This window comes from Ixodes scapularis, unplaced genomic scaffold (assembly GCF_016920785.2).
Source record: "Ixodes scapularis isolate PalLabHiFi unplaced genomic scaffold, ASM1692078v2 PGA_scaffold2__306_contigs__length_199485367, whole genome shotgun sequence".
In the NCBI taxonomy this organism is placed as follows: Eukaryota; Metazoa; Arthropoda; class Arachnida; order Ixodida; family Ixodidae; genus Ixodes; species Ixodes scapularis.
The window spans coordinates 32,895,569-32,913,782 of record NW_024609857.1 but is presented as its reverse complement, the minus strand read 5'-3'; positions in this window follow the sequence as shown (position 1 = coordinate 32,913,782).

Here is an 18,214-nt window from a genome sequence, read left to right as displayed (position 1 = left end):
GGCCCTTTCCAACTTAACCTACGTAAGCCTTGTTGGAAGCAAGTGACATCACGATTGCTATTAATCGCTAATTCTATGTAGTGGAGGAGTGACAGCGTCCTGTATTCTTTTATATATATTTTTGCGCATAAAATTTCGAGAAATGTAGTTAGGGGAACGCTTGCTTTCGTCTACCAAGTTATTCGTGCTTAAAGTGTTTGCTCTGAGCACGTTGCGCAGGGCCTATAAAGTCTCTGGTGCTGGAACCTAACACCTGGCTTTTACCAATGTCGTATGTGGTTGAGGAATCATATTTAAAGTTCGGGGTTTGGAAGACTAACAAGGCAACGTTAATGAGTCCTCCTGAACATGGCTGTATGTCGAGCGTGGGAGTGTGGGCTGTATTACTTTCACGATAACGGCCTTATACTTCCATAGCTTCCTCTATACTCACAAAGCCTGGCAGTTCGACGCCGGAGCCATAGAGTGTCCGGTCGCAGATTTGGAGCGCGAGGATCTGGTAGCACAGAGCATCAAAGAGCCATTTCTCGGAGAACCTAGACGTGAGCTCACAGCTTTTGCAGCGGAGACGACCCGAAACACACTTGTTCGCTCGGGCGAAGTTTGTTTCGGCGTCTCGCCGCAGCGTGTGCCAGTCATGTGGCTCTCCTCTCATCCGTTATCTGCCGCTCCACCTTTTCGATTCCGGCGGCCGCTTGTCGTGGTGATCTGCCAGGCTTTGTCAGTATATAGGAGGCTATGATACTACATAACTGTCCAATCAGTAATGGGGCGGCCGCCCGTACTCTTTGTCATGGGAAAAATCTCAATTTCTCCTTCATATATCAAGAAGAACGAGAATCGATCACATTTATAAATTGTCACTCGCTTTTTGTGTTTTTATTGTTAGGCAAACACAACGACAAACTCTTCCAGCGGTTTTATACGCCAACAGGCAAGAGCAGTGGGACGCGCTGAACCAAACCCTTCCATCTTCAAGACGGAATCACAATTATCATTCTCAAGGAGATAAGCGAGCCGGCAATTTGCACGGCGGTTCGCGTCGACAAACCCCCCCCCCCCCCCCCTTCCCTCCCTTTCCCCTTCCGTTGTCCCGGCATGGATTGCAACGTATCGATTCTCGGCCATTAGCCACGTCATTGGCGGCAGACTCTTGCGCACATGATATAAACGCCTCTGCCTCGCCACAATCAACTTAAAACAAAACAAAGAAATAGAAAAACAAATACAAAAAACATCGCGCGGAAAATCGCAAGCGCTAAATTATTGGTTTCTACGAGCGGCCGATCGTTGTCACTAATCATCTTCTTTCATCTTCCGACCAAAGAACGCGCGACCGTCCGCTCAAAGCAAGCAAACAAGTAAGCTAACTCACAAACAGCAAGCAAGCAAGCAAACAATTTCGCAAAAAAACAAGCAAACAAACAACAAACAAGCAAAACAAGTATCGGACCGTCGTAACTACCAAGGATGACACCCCGCTCTCCTTCCTAGGCATTATTTCAGCCCCAACTTTAGGCCTAACTTTAGACCGACGCGTCTCCCCGATTCACCCATCTCCTCTTCGAGCGGACGGGACAACGGCTGTCGTCCGCGATCCGACAACAAACAAAACGTAGTTATCGTCATCGTCGCGTCGTTTTAGCCCGAATGAAATCGACATCGCGACGAACCGTGATTAGCAGCGAGAGAGGGACGGGAGTCACTTTATATAATCAAGCCTCGCTATGGACTGGGGAGCCAAGCTTTCCGCTGTCTAATGGCTGCGTTTCCCTCGCCCCAAAATGACTACCTAGGTGAGGGACTTGCCGCCCATGCACTGTCCGTTTCAGCTTGGTCGGGACCACAGGGAACAACGCTACGCCATGATTCGAGCCAATCAAAACGGTCGGTGGGATGCCACGTGACTCTACCCTCTTCCTGCTGAGATGGTTGACCGTTCGGTCGCGTGTCAGGCTCCGAGCGTTTGGCTGACTCGTAGGAGATCGCGGCTGCCGTCAGAGTCCACAGGTGTTTCTGGAGCGGGTGTGGCTTGGCGACTGCATGCGGCGGCGTGTCGTTGGTGTTGCCCCCGGGATGCTTGTTGCCCGAAGCGGCCCGCGGTGTCTTCAGAGGAAACCGTCACCACACATGTCGCGGCGTGTATAGATGTCGCCGCCGATCCTCGCCTGGTTTAATGCCGTTAAAGTGGGCAAGGTGTCTCACCACCGCCGTAGCCGCCGCCGCCACCGCCTTGCTTGGAATGCGACGAAGGCCGTCCTTCTTTTAATGAAGTGCGGCCGTGGCTGCTGCTGCAATGATGCCGCGATTCAGGTTTGTGTAAACGGAGATATGCACGCGTATGTTCGCGTTGCCCCTGCTTATGTGAGACTGTGAATTGAAGCGGATGGTGAATGAAGGTCCAAGGAGGCTTCCTAGTTCGGTGATGATGCATGGGGCCTACTTGCGCTGCATTTACGCTTAAACATGCGATACAAACCTCACGCGCAGTATGGTGATGAAAACGAGCGCATCCGCTTCGCGGTGGCGATTCGAACGACGGTGTGAAAGCAGCCTTAATCTGATTCTTGCCTCAATCCGATTTTTTTACGCATATCGAATATAAACTAATTTTGTTAGTGGCAGGGTGAAGCATAAAAACCAAAATAGATTCAAATCCTGGTTAAATGGTGGTTTAAACCACAACGATATTCAAATTATGATTTAAATCGAGCCTTTTTCGCACAAATAATCCCCCCCCCCAATTTTTTTTTTTTTTTTTTTTTTTTAGAGTTTGTCTATTACTTGATGCGTTTTATGTAGTACATCTCGTTTGTATTTAAATCAAATAGTTATGAAGCCAGAAATATTTATGGCAGGTTGAAAATGTGCAACTAGAAGTGGTGATCAAGCGCTAATTATTTCTGCTTTCCACTACGTCTGTAAGTTGCAAAATGTCCTACTGCAAAAAAAAAAAAAGATAAAAAACAGCATTAAGAAACAAATACAAAAAATTCTCCTATGGCAAGAAAAAATAAAATATACAAGAAAAAGCAAATTATACTTTTTCACAACTAAAAACATGAAGCTGCATTTGTTCTAGTATGGCGCGGTTGACCATAAAGCACAAATAACGTTAATTAGGTTGTACTTTAAATTTCCAGTCAATATTTTACGTTGATTTCAGTTATCGAATGTATTGTTCAATCAGTCAACCAACCACATTTAAAATGCATCTAGTGATAAAGTGTAACTTTTATTCTTGCTAAAGCGATTTAAACCAAATTAATTCGATATAAATCAAATAAATTTGATACAAATCAAATAAATTCGATTTAAATAAGAAAAACTAAATTGAAGGAATCTAATTTAAATAAAATAAGTATTTTTTTTAACTTTTTGCAGAAGAATCGTTATTTGTGTTCACTCTGGTTATTGGCCATGAAATGTTGCGGATGTTTACAATAGACGCTTTGCAGCTGCTGTGCATGGACGCCGCCATAACTGACCTTCAGTTTTCGTTTCCTCTTATTACGTTTATTTCACTTCATCATTACCATAGCAGGCCAGGTTATTGCCATATTAGATTCAACTGTGTCCTTTTCCAAAGCATCGGCCTTTGTACAGGATCGTCAACTACCGTTTCAGTTGCTCGGCATTTCGGTGAGACAAGAGAAGGTCAGCTATGGCGGCTGTAATTTGGCACGTGTGTAAAGCGTCTATACATTTCACATCTTATTATTTTGTTTCGTGTCTTGAGAATCATAGCTTTTTATTTTAGTTTCGCTTTGTAAATAACGATTAGCACTAAATCGACATCCTCGTCCAGCCCCAGTTCAGCTTTTTTTTTTTTTTGGTTATTTTTTTGTTTTATTTGTGATGATTGCGAGGCTTAGGTATACAGTATTAGAATAGCGCACTCGAAAGCTTTTCGCACGCAAGGAAACAGCGCCGTCGCCACCACGCATGCGCCGAGTCCAGTCCGCGTGGCACATAACGACACGCTATTTATTTGCGTGCGAAAAGCTTTCGGGTACACCATTCTAAAACTCCCTCCTGTATTTTTGGATGATGTATAGGACGCAGAGATGTCCCACAAAAACTGAGCTTCTGCCGCAGCTATCGAGAATACCGAAAAATAAATGTATAACCTAACCTTTCTATTTAAAAAAAAAAAAAAAAGAAACATTGCTGCACCATTCTGAAATTCCGTAGCATTATAGGGCCCGGATTATGGAACCATCGTACGTGTACTAACTGTATGTCCCCAGTCAAAGACGTAGGATCTTTGAAGTAGCAACGCGTAGTTATTATAAGAAGGCTACTAGCTCACGAAAATCAGCATTGACTTCAAATTCAGAGAGGCGTTAATGAAGATGCACCCTTCCCTTCTTTATTTTTTCTGTCATTTCCTTTTTCTTTTTTGCTCCCTGGGGGATGGGCGGCCGAGTGTGCTAGCGCACACCAGCTTGGAGCACGTGGAGCGAAAGCTCGCGCTGCAGAACCCATGGATCCTATAGACGCTTTACACACGCACCAAATTACAGCTGCCATTGTTGACCTTCTCTTGTCTTTCCCAGATGCCGAGCCACTAAAGCGGGTTTGACGAACCTCCGCAAAGATCAATGCTGTGCAGAAGGACACAGCAGAACCTAAAATGACAATAACATGTCATGCTGTGGTAACGATGAAGTGAAGTAAATGTAATAAGAGGAAACAAAAACTGAAGGTCGCTTATGGTGGCGCCAACCCACAGCTCCTGCAAAGAGTCTATAGGTTCAAACCCCACCCCTGTTCGTTTCCCCCTGGACGAGCATCGTTCCGGCGTGCGGTCATGTATTACTACTGCATGATGCACGTTAAAGACCCCAGGCTAGCGGTAGTACTGCACCGGCTAAATATCTCATCTACAGCTGGGAGACAAGTCGCCTATTGAGGCAGAATAAGTTCTAAACTGCATAAACATACATACACCCCAAGTTTTTTTTCTTCCGCACCCTTCGCTATTAGGCCGAATCTCTCGTTCAGTAATGATGTGCGTTACGTCATCAGTGCCGAATATAGCGCTTCATATTTTCTGTTGGATACAAACGACAAACAAACAAAACAAAACTAAACCTATGAGGTTTCTATCCTAGAGGTTCCCCGAACTGCTAGGCCTCTATTTGCTGAATTCCATCCACTTCCGCGCTCGGCGGCACCACGAAGTTACGAATGCTCCGAGTTTTCTTGACGATTCCTCTGGAAGCCGTCACGAGAGGCGCCAGCTTCCAACGCCGTCCCCGCGTTGGAAGATACTTTCTCGCACTTCCCAATCGGACCAAAAAAAAACCAAAAGAGAAAGAAAGTGATTTCGATAATTATGTTAAGTAAAAAAAGAAAACACGAGAACTTAACACGGAGGATATACGCGCGCCAACGGGGAGGGCGAGGGAGCACAGCCGGAAACAGGTTTATGCCATCAAGAGCGGCCTGGTGTCGTTCAGGAAGTGATTAATCTGGCGGAGTGATGATCGCGGCGCGATCCATCTTCCTATGCGCCCGCTGAGCCGCTCGCCAACTTCTCAGATGCCGACGTGTTTTTCTCCGCGCTCTGGCTGTCGCGCCCTGATGCGGAGGACGTTCTTCGGGAAGACGTGTTCTTCTTCTTCTTTGAGCTTGCTTCGTTAGCCCGTTTTTATTTGTTGTTTATCAAACACTGCCGCTCTCGTGTCGCTTTTTGTTTTTTGTTTTCGTTTCTTTTCTTTGGTTCGAGCGCTGCATTCCTGAAGGGGATCCCTGCGTCGCGCCTCGCCCAAAGTGAACACGGTCGTTGAAGGAAATCACGCGCCTTGATTTTTTGTCCTTTTTTTAATTTTTATCTCGCTGGGGAACTTTTGATAGAAAGATACATTCCGACTGAGCAAAGGCCACTGAGGCATGGCGGCAGAAAGAAATTATATGCCGGTTTCCGTTCGGCTGACGAGGAGTCTCGAGACGTATCGGTGCAAGAACATTCTCGCGTTGACAGCTACTTTTCTTTTTTCTTTCCTGTCTCCATCATCGCGCGTGGTCAAAGTTTGGCTGTCACTCTCCTTCCTGTTCCTGCCAACTAAGATTACTATCGCGGGTCTAACTGTAATCATTTGTGTCGCTTATGCCCGAGTCTCACTAGAGCGACAAACAGAAACAACGGACACCGCGACAAGCCTCTAACACGCGCAGCATGCACTCGATGGTATATCTGGCAGGCTTGCTGTCTCTCGGTACTCGTGAAGTGTGCGCGAGTGATTGCAAGCTTGAGAAAGGTGCTTGCACGTGCGTGCGGCACGCGTGTATGATGCTTGTCGGTGTCGGCTGTTTCTGTTTGTCACTCTTCACTCTAGTGGGACTCGGGAGTTTAAAATATTTGGAAAAGGAGGAGGGGGCACTCATCGTGCCAACGAGGCACACGGGTCTAACATTTTGGAGATTCCCAGGGGAGCGTGGAAAAGGCGTGACTGCCTGCAGTTTCAGTTCGCCCCTCGCAATTGCAAAAACCAAAAATGGAAAGATCCACGGTCAACTTCGTTCATTATTCCACAAATTCCATATTTGCAACGCCAAAGCTGGACCACTGAAACTTTACAATACCGCAAACTATGCAGCTTTCGCTGTATAGTCCGCGGTACTGAAAGTTACAGCTCTAGAGTTTTTTTCGTGCCGCAGGCGAGTTCTGAAGCAAGTCGTCAGCGCTGCTATCCTTTACTACGTTCAATAATGTCTACGCGCAAAAAAAAAAAAAAAGATATAAAAAAATGTTTATGTTGTTCCGAACATCAGGAGAGCCACCGCGCCACCATGAACCACAACTGAGTGCTATAAAGCCACGAGAACCACAAACTTTCTCTAAAAAACATGTGAAAATGTAAACAAAAAACATACTGCGTAAATAAATATTGGTAGAAAAAGTCTAGGAATAATTTAAAAAAGGTAAAGGGGCATTCCGACTATTTAAAATTTCATTGATAACACGTCACACATTTGCACATCTCTGCCACAGAGCGACGTCCTCGCTCATCTCTGCTCGACGACTTATTGACAATGGACTCCGAGAAGCGTTCTGCGCACGCGCGAGCGCCCGATGCCAAGCGGCGGAAGTCGGCACGAAAAATCGAGGAACTTCGGAAGCAGGCTGTGGATCAGCGAGTAGAACACGTAATTGCGGCATATACATAATTGTGTTACACAAAACGGAAAGTGGACGGAAAGAAAAACACGACGTTTAGGTGGACGCCACGGATGCCCGTTGGGCACGTTGCCTTGGGCACGCGCCGCAGCTCAGTGAGCGAAGAAACAGGTAGCGTAGCTCCCATTATCGATTGGTAGCGCAGGTAGGTCATTTCCTCGATTTTTAGTTCGTGCAGCCACCGCCTGGAGCCGTCGGTATGTGGAAAAGGCCCAATGCGCGATTTATCAAACGCAATGTTCGAGAGAATTTCGAGGAATTTAAATTCCAGCAGCGGGGGCACGTTTTTCACCATCGGTAACAGTTCAGCGCTCGTGCAGCCAAAGCATGACGGACGGCAGCGAGCTCGCGCTGCGCTGCAGGGCATCCGAAAGAGACGCCCCACACTTTTCACATCACAAGTTACGCTATCACATTGTCGCGAATGTGATAACCGGTGCGACGCGGTGACCCATGATATGGTTTTAACGATCTGCCCCCAAAATACCTGCGGCAATGCATGCTGCTCTATATACACACACTCTAAGAAAAAAGTTGACCTCAAGGGACTAACGGCAGCATTTGGTCCTCTGAACTCCCAGTTGCTCCTCGAAAGGACCATCTGGCTCAAGCTAGGTACCGTGCGCAAAAGCTGGGGACTAACTGCGCTCGACTGGGACCAACCGATAGGCGTGCGCGAGCAAAAGCATCCATTAGTCCCCCTCAGACAGGGTGCATCTGTATGATTTAGTCCCCGAATGCAAACGGAATGTTCGCCAGGAGGACGGATGCTATTTCGCTTGTCTTGGGGATCGGCGAGACTCAGCCCAGCACGGCTGAAAGTGTTGACGAAACTGGCGAATTTGTTTAATGTGCCAGGAACGTTAAGACATTGCATGGTAGAGCTTCACGCGTTGTGTGAAAGCGAGTGAACGAATGTGTTGACTCGACTTCTTCCAACTATCTCCTCAAAAACGATCTGTTGACATTCCAGAAGTCCCATTTACGTAATTTGCCTTCGCGCAAAAAATGTGCATTCATCCAAACGCAACACCTCCAAATACTAACACTTTTTTTCTTTTAAAAATGAAACTTAACAGTTTGTAGAAGCCACGCTTTTAACACCGGAGTCTCGCAGTCAGAATAAATGGTCATTTCAATCCCTAAAACTGAGCATTCCCACCGGCGATATAAGCAGTCGCGCGATGCCACTAGATCGCATCGCAAAAAAAATTAGATGGTCACACCGGCGTGTGCGATAAGCGAGTCCAACGCCTTCGTTGGCGAGTCGTTTGTCGAAAACTCTCGCTCCGAACGCCGTTGATTTGCTCAGCCGCTCCGCGACTAGATCACATCGCAAAAAAGTTGAGTCGAGAAGCGACTGCTCCAATCGCGTCGCTTTTTGCCCGCGATGGTCGCTTTTGCGATGGAAGTTATCGCGCGGCTAGATCGCATCGCCGGTGGGAACGCGCCTCCGTCTCTGTGTGACAAACCTTTCTGGGTAGTCCAATGTCGAACTAAAATCCGCAACGACACACTTGATGCACGGCACGTTCCACTTAAAGAGCACATTCAGGGGCAGTATCCAGACGCCTTCATGCCATCGTCGTCGCTGTTTCCAAAACAATCCAGATGAACTACGAAGAACGAACCACGCCCGGAACGTCACACCTGGCAGCACCCTACTAATACAAAACAAATGCAAACTAAAAAAAAAAAAAAAAAAGCCACTTGAGAAAGTTGAAAATGCTTAAGAGAGAAAGAGAAAAGAAAGAAAAAAAAGTGTCTGCTTGAGGTCACTCGACCGGCGTGTTGAAAGTGGCGACCGTCTCCCGTCCTTGGAGCTCTTCGGTGTCCTTGTGTCGTGTGCAGTGGGAGTGGGAAAAGAGATTATCTTCTGCGCGCACTGCCCCCTCCCCCCAATCCCCTACCCCGCATACTTTGCTCCTTGTGCACGCGGTGGGTTGGGCGTTGGTCAGATGGGGTCCGTCGGGAAAACGGGAAGTGTCTTTGTTTGAAAAGAACCTGTTTTTAGTAAGTTGAAAGTCGAAATACAGCCTTCGTCGGAGGCTGGTCGCCTTGTGTCGTCTCCGATCATGCCGGGATCGGGTTTGGATTCGCGGTACTGAAGCACTGCACTTGATCTGTTCTGACGTCGCAAGCCAAGGGAACTCGATTAAGGTATGTCGAAGTGCTTCTGTTTATGGTGTATTTATTAACTGTGGCTTCAGAAAGTGTTTTCTTTTGAGCGCGTTCTCTAGCTTGCAAAGCGCGCGCCATGCTCTATTCTTTTTGGCACCCCGGTTGCTGATTTTGTTATGCGGCACAGAGACCTCATATTCTATCGTATCGAGCGAAACGCCAGTTCTACCGATGGCTTATTTTTGTGTGTGTGTGTGTTTCGCAGACCCTGGCAGGATCGTTTGACCATAAACGCCTGTCCACATGCAGCGGAGCGCTACAGGCATAACGCTGACCTTGCGCTAAGCGCGTGCTGACGGGATCGGTCAAAAGCTTTGTATCGCACCGACAAAACTCATGCTCACGGCAGACGAAAAGTAGCTTATGACACGTGAGCAGCGCTACATCAGCGCTTCGCTGCGTGTGAGAACCGGCATTAATGGAGACATTTATTCGATTGTACACTAGACTTTCGCGTTGATGGCGGGAGATCATGCCGTCACTTTGAAGCATAGTTTGAGCACGAACGCGCTGGGTCTGTAATTCGCAGCGAACGGTCTACTAAAATCAATATTGCGCTGGTCTGCTGTCAACAGACTGCGTGTTGGATGTGAACCATTGTATCACTTATGCAGCCTATTTGTTAATTTATTATGCGTGTGTTATAACTTATATCTCATATATTTGTCAAGCGATTCGGTATTAATGCTGCCCTGTTACTAATAATCCAAATTCCTCGCAAACAGGAAAGAAGCTGCCGGAGCCCCAATAAGCGGTGCTGGGACCACGACCGACTTGGGCAGACGTCCCAGTGTCCAAGCCATCGTCGACGCAAGTGCGCTCTTCGGAATCTGGCCTTATCGTGGATTCTACCGCCCTGGAACTTTGACTTCAGTCATCCTTGAATGCGATGTGTATCTACGAGGCAATAAAGCTACTTTTAACCTGAACTTCACAATTTCGTTTCGGGAGATTTGTGGCACGGGACCAAATGAAAAAAATAAACCTTTAGTCCCAGAAGCCTAAATCCAAGGGCGCAACGTTTAGACCCAGGGGTCCAAGTGCAAGGGCCTAACAGTTAGTCCTCGGGGTTCATTTGAACCGGTGTAGCAGTTAGTCCCAGGGGTCCAAGCGCAAGGGTCTAACAGTTCGTCTTCGAGGTTCAATTGAAACGGTGTAACAGTTGGTCCCAAAGGACCAAGTGCAAGGGCCTAACAGTTGGTCCTCGAGGTGTAACTGAAAGGGTGCAACAGTTAGTCCCAACGGTGCTAGTGCGAGGGACTAACTGACGGGGCGCAACAGTTGCTCCCGTTACAGTTGCTCCCCTAGGGGACTAATGGTGGTGGCAGCGCATTTAGTCCCCCGAGGGACTAAGTCGCGCTCCCTTTTTTCTTAGAGTGCACAGCGATCGATAGCGGCGGGCCCGGGCTATTAAGGGATCGTTTCCTTTGTTTTTTCCCCTTGCGGGTTTGATTAAGAGCGTTATTATTTATTTATTTTTGTCGCTAGCCCGCATGTGGAGGCGGGTACGTTAAGGAGACCGAACGGGACACGTCTTTTGTGGTGTCGGTGATCTGTTTGAGAACCCCCGTGCTTGCTTTGCTCGAGCTTCTTAAAACATTTTCTAGTCATTGTTGTGGTCCTAGCCTATATCGTGGCGCAATGTCTTTCTCTTTATTTTTTGGCTAGAAACGTCTTTCAGCGGTGTATAAAAGGACAGCAGAGACCAGGGCAAGGCTAGCTCTCTCGTTTCCTCTCTTTCACGGTCACGTACGAGGGCTATGCCGAACTCAAGACGTGTAAAGTTGTACTTGTTCGTCAAGAAAAAAGAAGCATAATTAACAATAGGTGACGTTCGTTAAGCACCGATAAACCGAAAATACGTTTATACTATCGTCCAAAGTTGTACACCTATTATAGTCGGCGAGAAAAAAAAAAGGGGGGGGGGGGGGGAACCAAAGTGCCTTCTGGAACTTCTCATGTTATTTCTTCTACTATGGTAATCTGGCTCTGGCTTTAAATTGTTCGTTTTTCTCAACAAAGCTGTTTCTTAATGACAAAGTTTGGAGCCCTTTACAACGCCTAAATCGTGGTTTGACCTGTCCGAGTACCTTTCGAAGCTAGACGTTTCTGTTTCAGCTTTCTTAATATTTTTCTTTTCTTGAGCGCCAGAAATCACGGGAGCAAAAAAAGTTGATTAAAGTAGAAGTTTGGGCTAGTTGGTATTTCATGATTAAAGATTAAAACAGCGCCAGGACACGGACAAGAACAAGACATTGTTCTTGTCCGTGTCCTGGCGGGAAATTGGAAGATTGGGGCAAAACTGTGTCAGCATTCCGTCACTATCTTTGTCAGATAAGGAACGTTCCTATTTAGACAAACAGTGACAGTGCATAGCGATGGCTAGTGAGCACGTGGCATCCAGGTCAAGCTTTTTATTCATGTTTGTTTGTTGTGGCAATACAGTATTTATACTCGCTGTTAGAACGAATAAACTTCAGTTGTAAGTCAGCGCCTTGTTTGTCTACCTTCTTGTTCTTGTCCGTGTCCTTGCGCTGTTTTAGTCTTTAAGCAAAAAAAGCTTCTGCAAGTAACGTCCCAAGAGAAAGCGTAACATAGCAATAAAATTACGCGAAATAACGAGAAGCAAAAGCATAGAATAGCGTGAAGAGTGAAATACCTCGTTTTAATGGTACCATATGAAGGAATTTGAACACAGCCTGAACGAACCGTAACAACCCAACCAAAGGCATTCCCATCACGTCTTCTTCGAGCTGCGGAAGTGAACGTTCCATATACAAACAACCTGACTCCTCCCCCCTCTCCTCTCCCCTCCCCCCCCCCCCCCCCCCCCAGAAAAAAAAAGGGGGAAAAAGCGCATTGTGCTTTTGTGTGAACCTCGAATGGAGATAAAGGAAAAAAAAAAAAAGAAACAAGAAAAACTGGCGTTAAAAATGAGCAGCTTGAGATCTCCACGCTAGGCATTTCAGAACTCGTCTCCAAAAATAAAACTAAGCTGAGGTGTGCATACCGAATGAATGTTCATTGAAGCGCACTATAGGTTTGCTCTACTTTGTTACACTCAGTGAAGAAGGCGTATCGAAAACGAGGTAACCCACAACTGCAACAACGTTTTACCCTCGCGAATAACTTCTCAATATAACAGTACATATATATAAATCCATCTGGAAGCGTCCTAGCATTGCGGTGGCAGTCCTGGCCCTAAAAATTTACAGAATATAAGTGCTACTTTACAAACACTGTGTAAACGCACATTCGTATATCTATTCACGCTTCCCTCCGATTGACCGCCGAAGCTACTTGACGCATGCTCCTCCAATCCCGCGTATTTAAAGTGTCACGTGACGTGACGCCCGAAGCCGCTGCCAGGCTGCTCTTACAATATACAAAAAACACGGTATTCACTGCAGACATGATGGCAGAAGTATCTTCGAAGGCGCCTGAAGCATGCTCGAAGCACGTTTTCTTCGTACATACTATGCACGTTTCGAACACGCCTGCGGACGCTTTTTGTCTGACCGATATACAAGCAAGAAACACGCCTCAAAACAACAGAGAGTTTTAGGGCATCGTTTTTGCACATCCGAAACGGTATACGGTGAGCCCCCGGTACGAACTGCGCATAGGCTACCGCATAAGATTCGCGCATGCGCAGTTCGTACCGGAGGGTGTATCGCATATCGTATCGGATGTACAAAAACGGTTCCCTAAAACTCCCTAACGCCAGCAGACCGTATTTTGTATGATGTATTAGCACTGCAGTGCGACCTTGCGGCTTTTAGGCAGCATGTGCGTGAACGCAGTCACAACTGGCCCTTCCTTTTCGCAAGAAAAAAGAAAAAAAAGAAGGGGGGATGCAATCAAATGGCTTCCCTTCATCTGGTGTCACGACTCACAAGAGGCTACTCTGTTTCTACGTATCGCAATTGTTTTTATTGCCCTCGCAGGTTCTGCGTGGAATATCATCGTCGCAATTTACAGTGGCTCTTCGCCAGCTTGGGGAGACGCGGGAAGGTCACTGCAATGGTTGTTCTATTTTACTACGAAAATGTTCTGGCACTCGCCAACACTGACTTTATAGCGTGTAACTTTATTTAAAATTATCTATAAGAGTCGCGACATAATAAAAATTGCGAGGGTGATATTGACATAGAGGCCTATGTAGTATATTTAACGGTGCAATGTGGACAGAACAGGCGAGATGGCCACGACGAGTATCAATCAAACTGCTAGCGCAAGGAGAGCGCGCACTCGTGTCTCGTTTTCACTAAACTGTCTGTAACCTCGTCTTCCCGAAAATCTAAATGTGGGGCGGTTACGGCAGCCATAAAACAGCTATACAACACATGCATTAGTGCGCGCGAAAAACAAAAACGCCTGGTTTAGACAGTTTTCGATATACAATGAAGGTACGATATCACTTATACGCGTGCTGCATCTCCCGTTTTGCACCAGAGAGACAGGCAGAGAGGGGAGTATTAGCGCTTACATTCCACTCCGCATAGCAAAACGCCATTGGTCGCCCGCGCTATCGACGTCACACCAATAGCTGCACTCCATTGCTGACACTCTCTCCCATGGCCTCGATATGGTGTGACCAACACCAACACGAGCAAGCAAGGTTCATGCAGAGTTTTCACATAAATTCAGAGCTTTAGCAGAGCGTTATCGCTGCTTTCATACATTCGGTGCGTTCAGGAATGTTCCGACCCACCAGAACACTCCACGAAAGCCGAAGATGGGCGTATCGTTCCAAAAAAATACAGAAAAAAAAAAAAAAAAAACACGGGTCGATAAGGGTTTGAATTTCGTCCATCCGCATGGCAGTCGCGTGCGTTTCCTATTTCGCCTAGTGCGCGCGACATCATGATACCACAAGCATAGCCTCCTCTATACTCACAAAGCCTGGCAGTTCGACGACGGAGCCATAGAGTGCCCGATCGCAGATTTGGAGCGCGAGGATCTGGTACAGTCGGTTACAAGTCAAGAAGGTAGGAGAAGCACCTCCCACAAGCGTGATGCGCCCGTTTCAAATCTCTCCGCAGTCGAAAGAAGAGTTCACTGGAAACGCTCCTTGTTCCGCTTCAATGAATTCCAACTTGTCTCCGATCCCACTTTTTAAGAAAGCGACCTTTGTATTCATTCGAGGGGAAACCGAGCCCCAGAAAGCAGCCTTTGTATCCATCGGAGGGGAAGCTAATCCCCGAAAGTCGTATTTGTTTCGATCGGAGGGGGAAAACTCTAATCTCCCTCTCGTGGCTTCCACAATGCTAAGTCAAAGTCGAAAGATAAAGCAAATATGTACAAAAGGCAAGACCCTTCTCGCGCGTTGGCCGCGACGTCACGGAAACGATGGGACGCTATTGGATGCGGAGGTGGCGGAGGGATATATGATTCCCTTTGAGGGGTATTTGCCGCTACCTTCTTAACCTGTAACCGACTATAGCACAGAGCATTTCTCGGGGAGCCTGTAGTCAGCGCACAGCTGCTGCAGCGGCGAGGACCGGAAACGTGATTTTCAAACGTGACGAGAAAAGTGTGTTTCGGCGTCTCGCCGCAGCGGGGCGCCCGTTACATTCATCTTGTCGCGTCTCGTGGTAATCTGCCAGGCTTTGTCAGTATAGAGGAGGCTATGCCACGAGACAGTGCCCGTGCAAATATCCGCATACCTGAATCGCCGGGTACGCGTAAAGAACCCAAACGTTTGTTCGTTACGTCTCGTTGGTTACGCTACTGGCTCCTGTGTGCTAATGTCCTTGATTCCGTATTTGTTGCTTTACTGTATCTATTCCTTCTTATGCGCATGATTTCGGTTTAAAATTGATAACGGGGTGGAGGCTTAATATCTGCAAGGTGGTATTAAGCCTCCACCACGTTATCGCAATACCATATAATACTAACAAACCGAACCGGCCAACGAAATCCGTTAAACAAATGCGACGAAAAGAATAACAAAAAATATCAGCAGTCCCGCATGGATTCACAGCACAGCCACAACAGTAGCTGCGAAAGATAACGGGCTCTAATGTCTCCTTATGTATCTGGCGCGTACGTATCTTACATGAATATATCGCGTGGAAGACTCATCGCCAGTGTCTACTCGGAGAGTGACGCACTCATGTATTTTATAAACAGCGATGCCCTCTAACGGAACACGGGGGCATGTGAAGCCGTGGCGTCGCATGGAATCATTATGTCGATGACATCATGATGACGGACATCCTACATACTTTCAAGTGGATCCTATTTCTTTAGCCGCTTGACAGACGTCACAGAGAGTCCAGACTTATACGAATAAAGAACGAATCAAGATCGCTGTGCTGTGTCGAGCAACTTGATGTATTCACGTAAAAGAGCAAAAGAAAATCGTTATTTCTTTTATGTTATCGATAGCAGCTCGATCCACGGGATTACCATGAGGCCGGGACGATGAAACAAGCTCGCGTTGCGAGTGAAGAACCCAATAAAGCCAATAGCCTCGACGCCAACTCCTTGCCTCGTTCAACGTATATACGAGCAAAAGGATCGACGCACGCATATATATACACCGGCGCGACTCCAATCTTTTTGTGAAATTGAATCTCGAAGATTGTTTCCTTTCCGATTCTTGCCTCGCTGCTCTCGCTGCATCCTCGAAGAACCCTTGTGTGTGCGTGTGCTTTTACGTCCGTTCCTTGCCGAAGTGGAGCGTGCGCAATGCCTTACGTTAGGACCGTGCTGCTGCTGGGCTCGTTGCTTGTTTACCAAAAAAAAAAAAAAAAAATGGGAGAAAAAGAAGAAAAAAAGCACGCAACCGAAGGGTTTGCTCTGGAAATATGGAAGCCAGATGCCGGATCGAGAGCTCGCTTGTATTATTGATTTTGCCGAGGTGTGTGCGTGTGGTAGTGTGGGTGCGCTCGCAAACTACGGCGTCGAGGTGTTTGGGTTGCTCTCTCCCGGGGGAATGTTTGTCTTTCCATCTGCCAGCGTCGGAAGAGGACGCATCCAGCGTGCACTACTCTTATTCTCAATATGTCTGCGGCGTTGTTTTTATGTATGTCCCGCGTGTGTGTACTCGCGTGTATTTGTTTGTTCGCGCCGTGCTTGCAAAGGCTTGTTATAGGTGTTTGAAAGCTCGGATTTCGATTGATTGTGTCTTTCGTCCCCGCCACAACTCAGCGCGCGTGGTTTTTGAATATTTGAGAATTTCCATGGTTGTTCATGGTATGGAGATTCTACCGCCTGATCAACCATACCGCCCCCGGAGCGGACACGGTTACGAATCGTCTCCTTCGAAACCTGGACGAGCCTTCCCTCCGAGCCCTCACAACTTTCTTCAACCGGCAACTGGAGGAAGGCAGCCTCTCGGCAGTATGGAAACACGCCGAATTCGTCCTACTCTCCAAGGTTGGCAAACTTCCCAAATTGAAAAACCTGCAACCCATCTCACTGACTTCGTGCGTCGGAAATCTATTTGAGCACGTGGTTCGCAACCGGCTTCAACCCTATATCGAAAACAAAAACCTCCTACCGCCGATGATGTTTGGCTTCCGACCGCACCTCAGCAGGCAAGCCATACTCCTCCAACTCCTCGAGGACATGAATCAACAAGCCTCCCCTCGCAGCACCAAAGCTATCCTGGCGCTGGATCTGAAGGGGGAGTTTAACAACGTGAGCCGCGACATCATACTCACCAATCTCAGAGATCTCAGCTATGGTCGACGCACCTTCGCTTACATTCAAGTAATCCTACAAAACCGCACCGCCACGATCGGCAATGGCGACCTGCAGACCAAACCTCTTCCCACTCCCAACAAAGGGACGCCACAGGGAGCAGTTCTGTCGCCTTCAGTATTTAACGCGGCGATGATGAATGAAGCTCCTTGCCCAGCCCGCGAGGATAGAGGCCCTCCATTACGCCCTCTACGTCGGCGACCATCTGAGCTACCTCAGACTCCGACGGCGAGATACAGAAGGCCTTGCAGCTCGCAACCAACGTCGTCCAACAATGCGCACGCGGCGGCGATCTCTAGTGCGCGCCTGAAAAGTCGGAACTCTTCATAATGACGAAGAAATGCCGGAACATCCCTTCTGACCAGCCACAGATCATTCTAACTCTCGATAATCACGTCATCCCGCAAGTGCCGTGTATCCGGGTCCTCAGTCTCTTTCTCCAAAAAGACCACGGAGGATCACATGTGCTTCAGCGTCTCACGAATACAACGAATCAAATCCTTCGTGCGGCGGAAAAGATTGTCAACATACGACATGGTCTGAAAGAGGAAGACGCTTTCCGCCTCATCCAGGCACTGATCATTAGCCGGGTGGCCTACTCTGTCCCCCATTAAACAAGCACTACGTCTTACACCTAGCACCTCGACGCAGCGTCTTCTAGCCCTGAACATTCACAACACCGTTCCAGAGTATGTTGAGGCACACCTCATAAGTCAGCGCTTAAGACTGAAGCTGACACCCGCAGGCAGGCAGGTCGTAACTTGTCTGGACTATCTGACCCAAACCTCAGATCAGGGCTAAACGTTTCCCCTTAATATCACTTATCGCACCAAACTTCGCGTCACCCAATACCTCCAAAACATGCACCACGAGTTTCGTCGGGGGAGACGTAAGGCACGCGTCCAGAGGAAGTTTCAAAACGCCAGAAACATGCGATAGACTGATGCCGCTCGTTACCCAAGTCGCCTGTCTATGGCTATCAGTGTGATCGGCGAGGACATGTGGGACATGACCACCGCGTCCCTTCCAACTCCCAGTCCACTTCAAGTGGAGGAAGCGGCGATAGCATGCGCTATTACGCCCACTTCACCTGTCCAAATCCCTTAACGATCATTACCCACTCGAAGGCGGCCT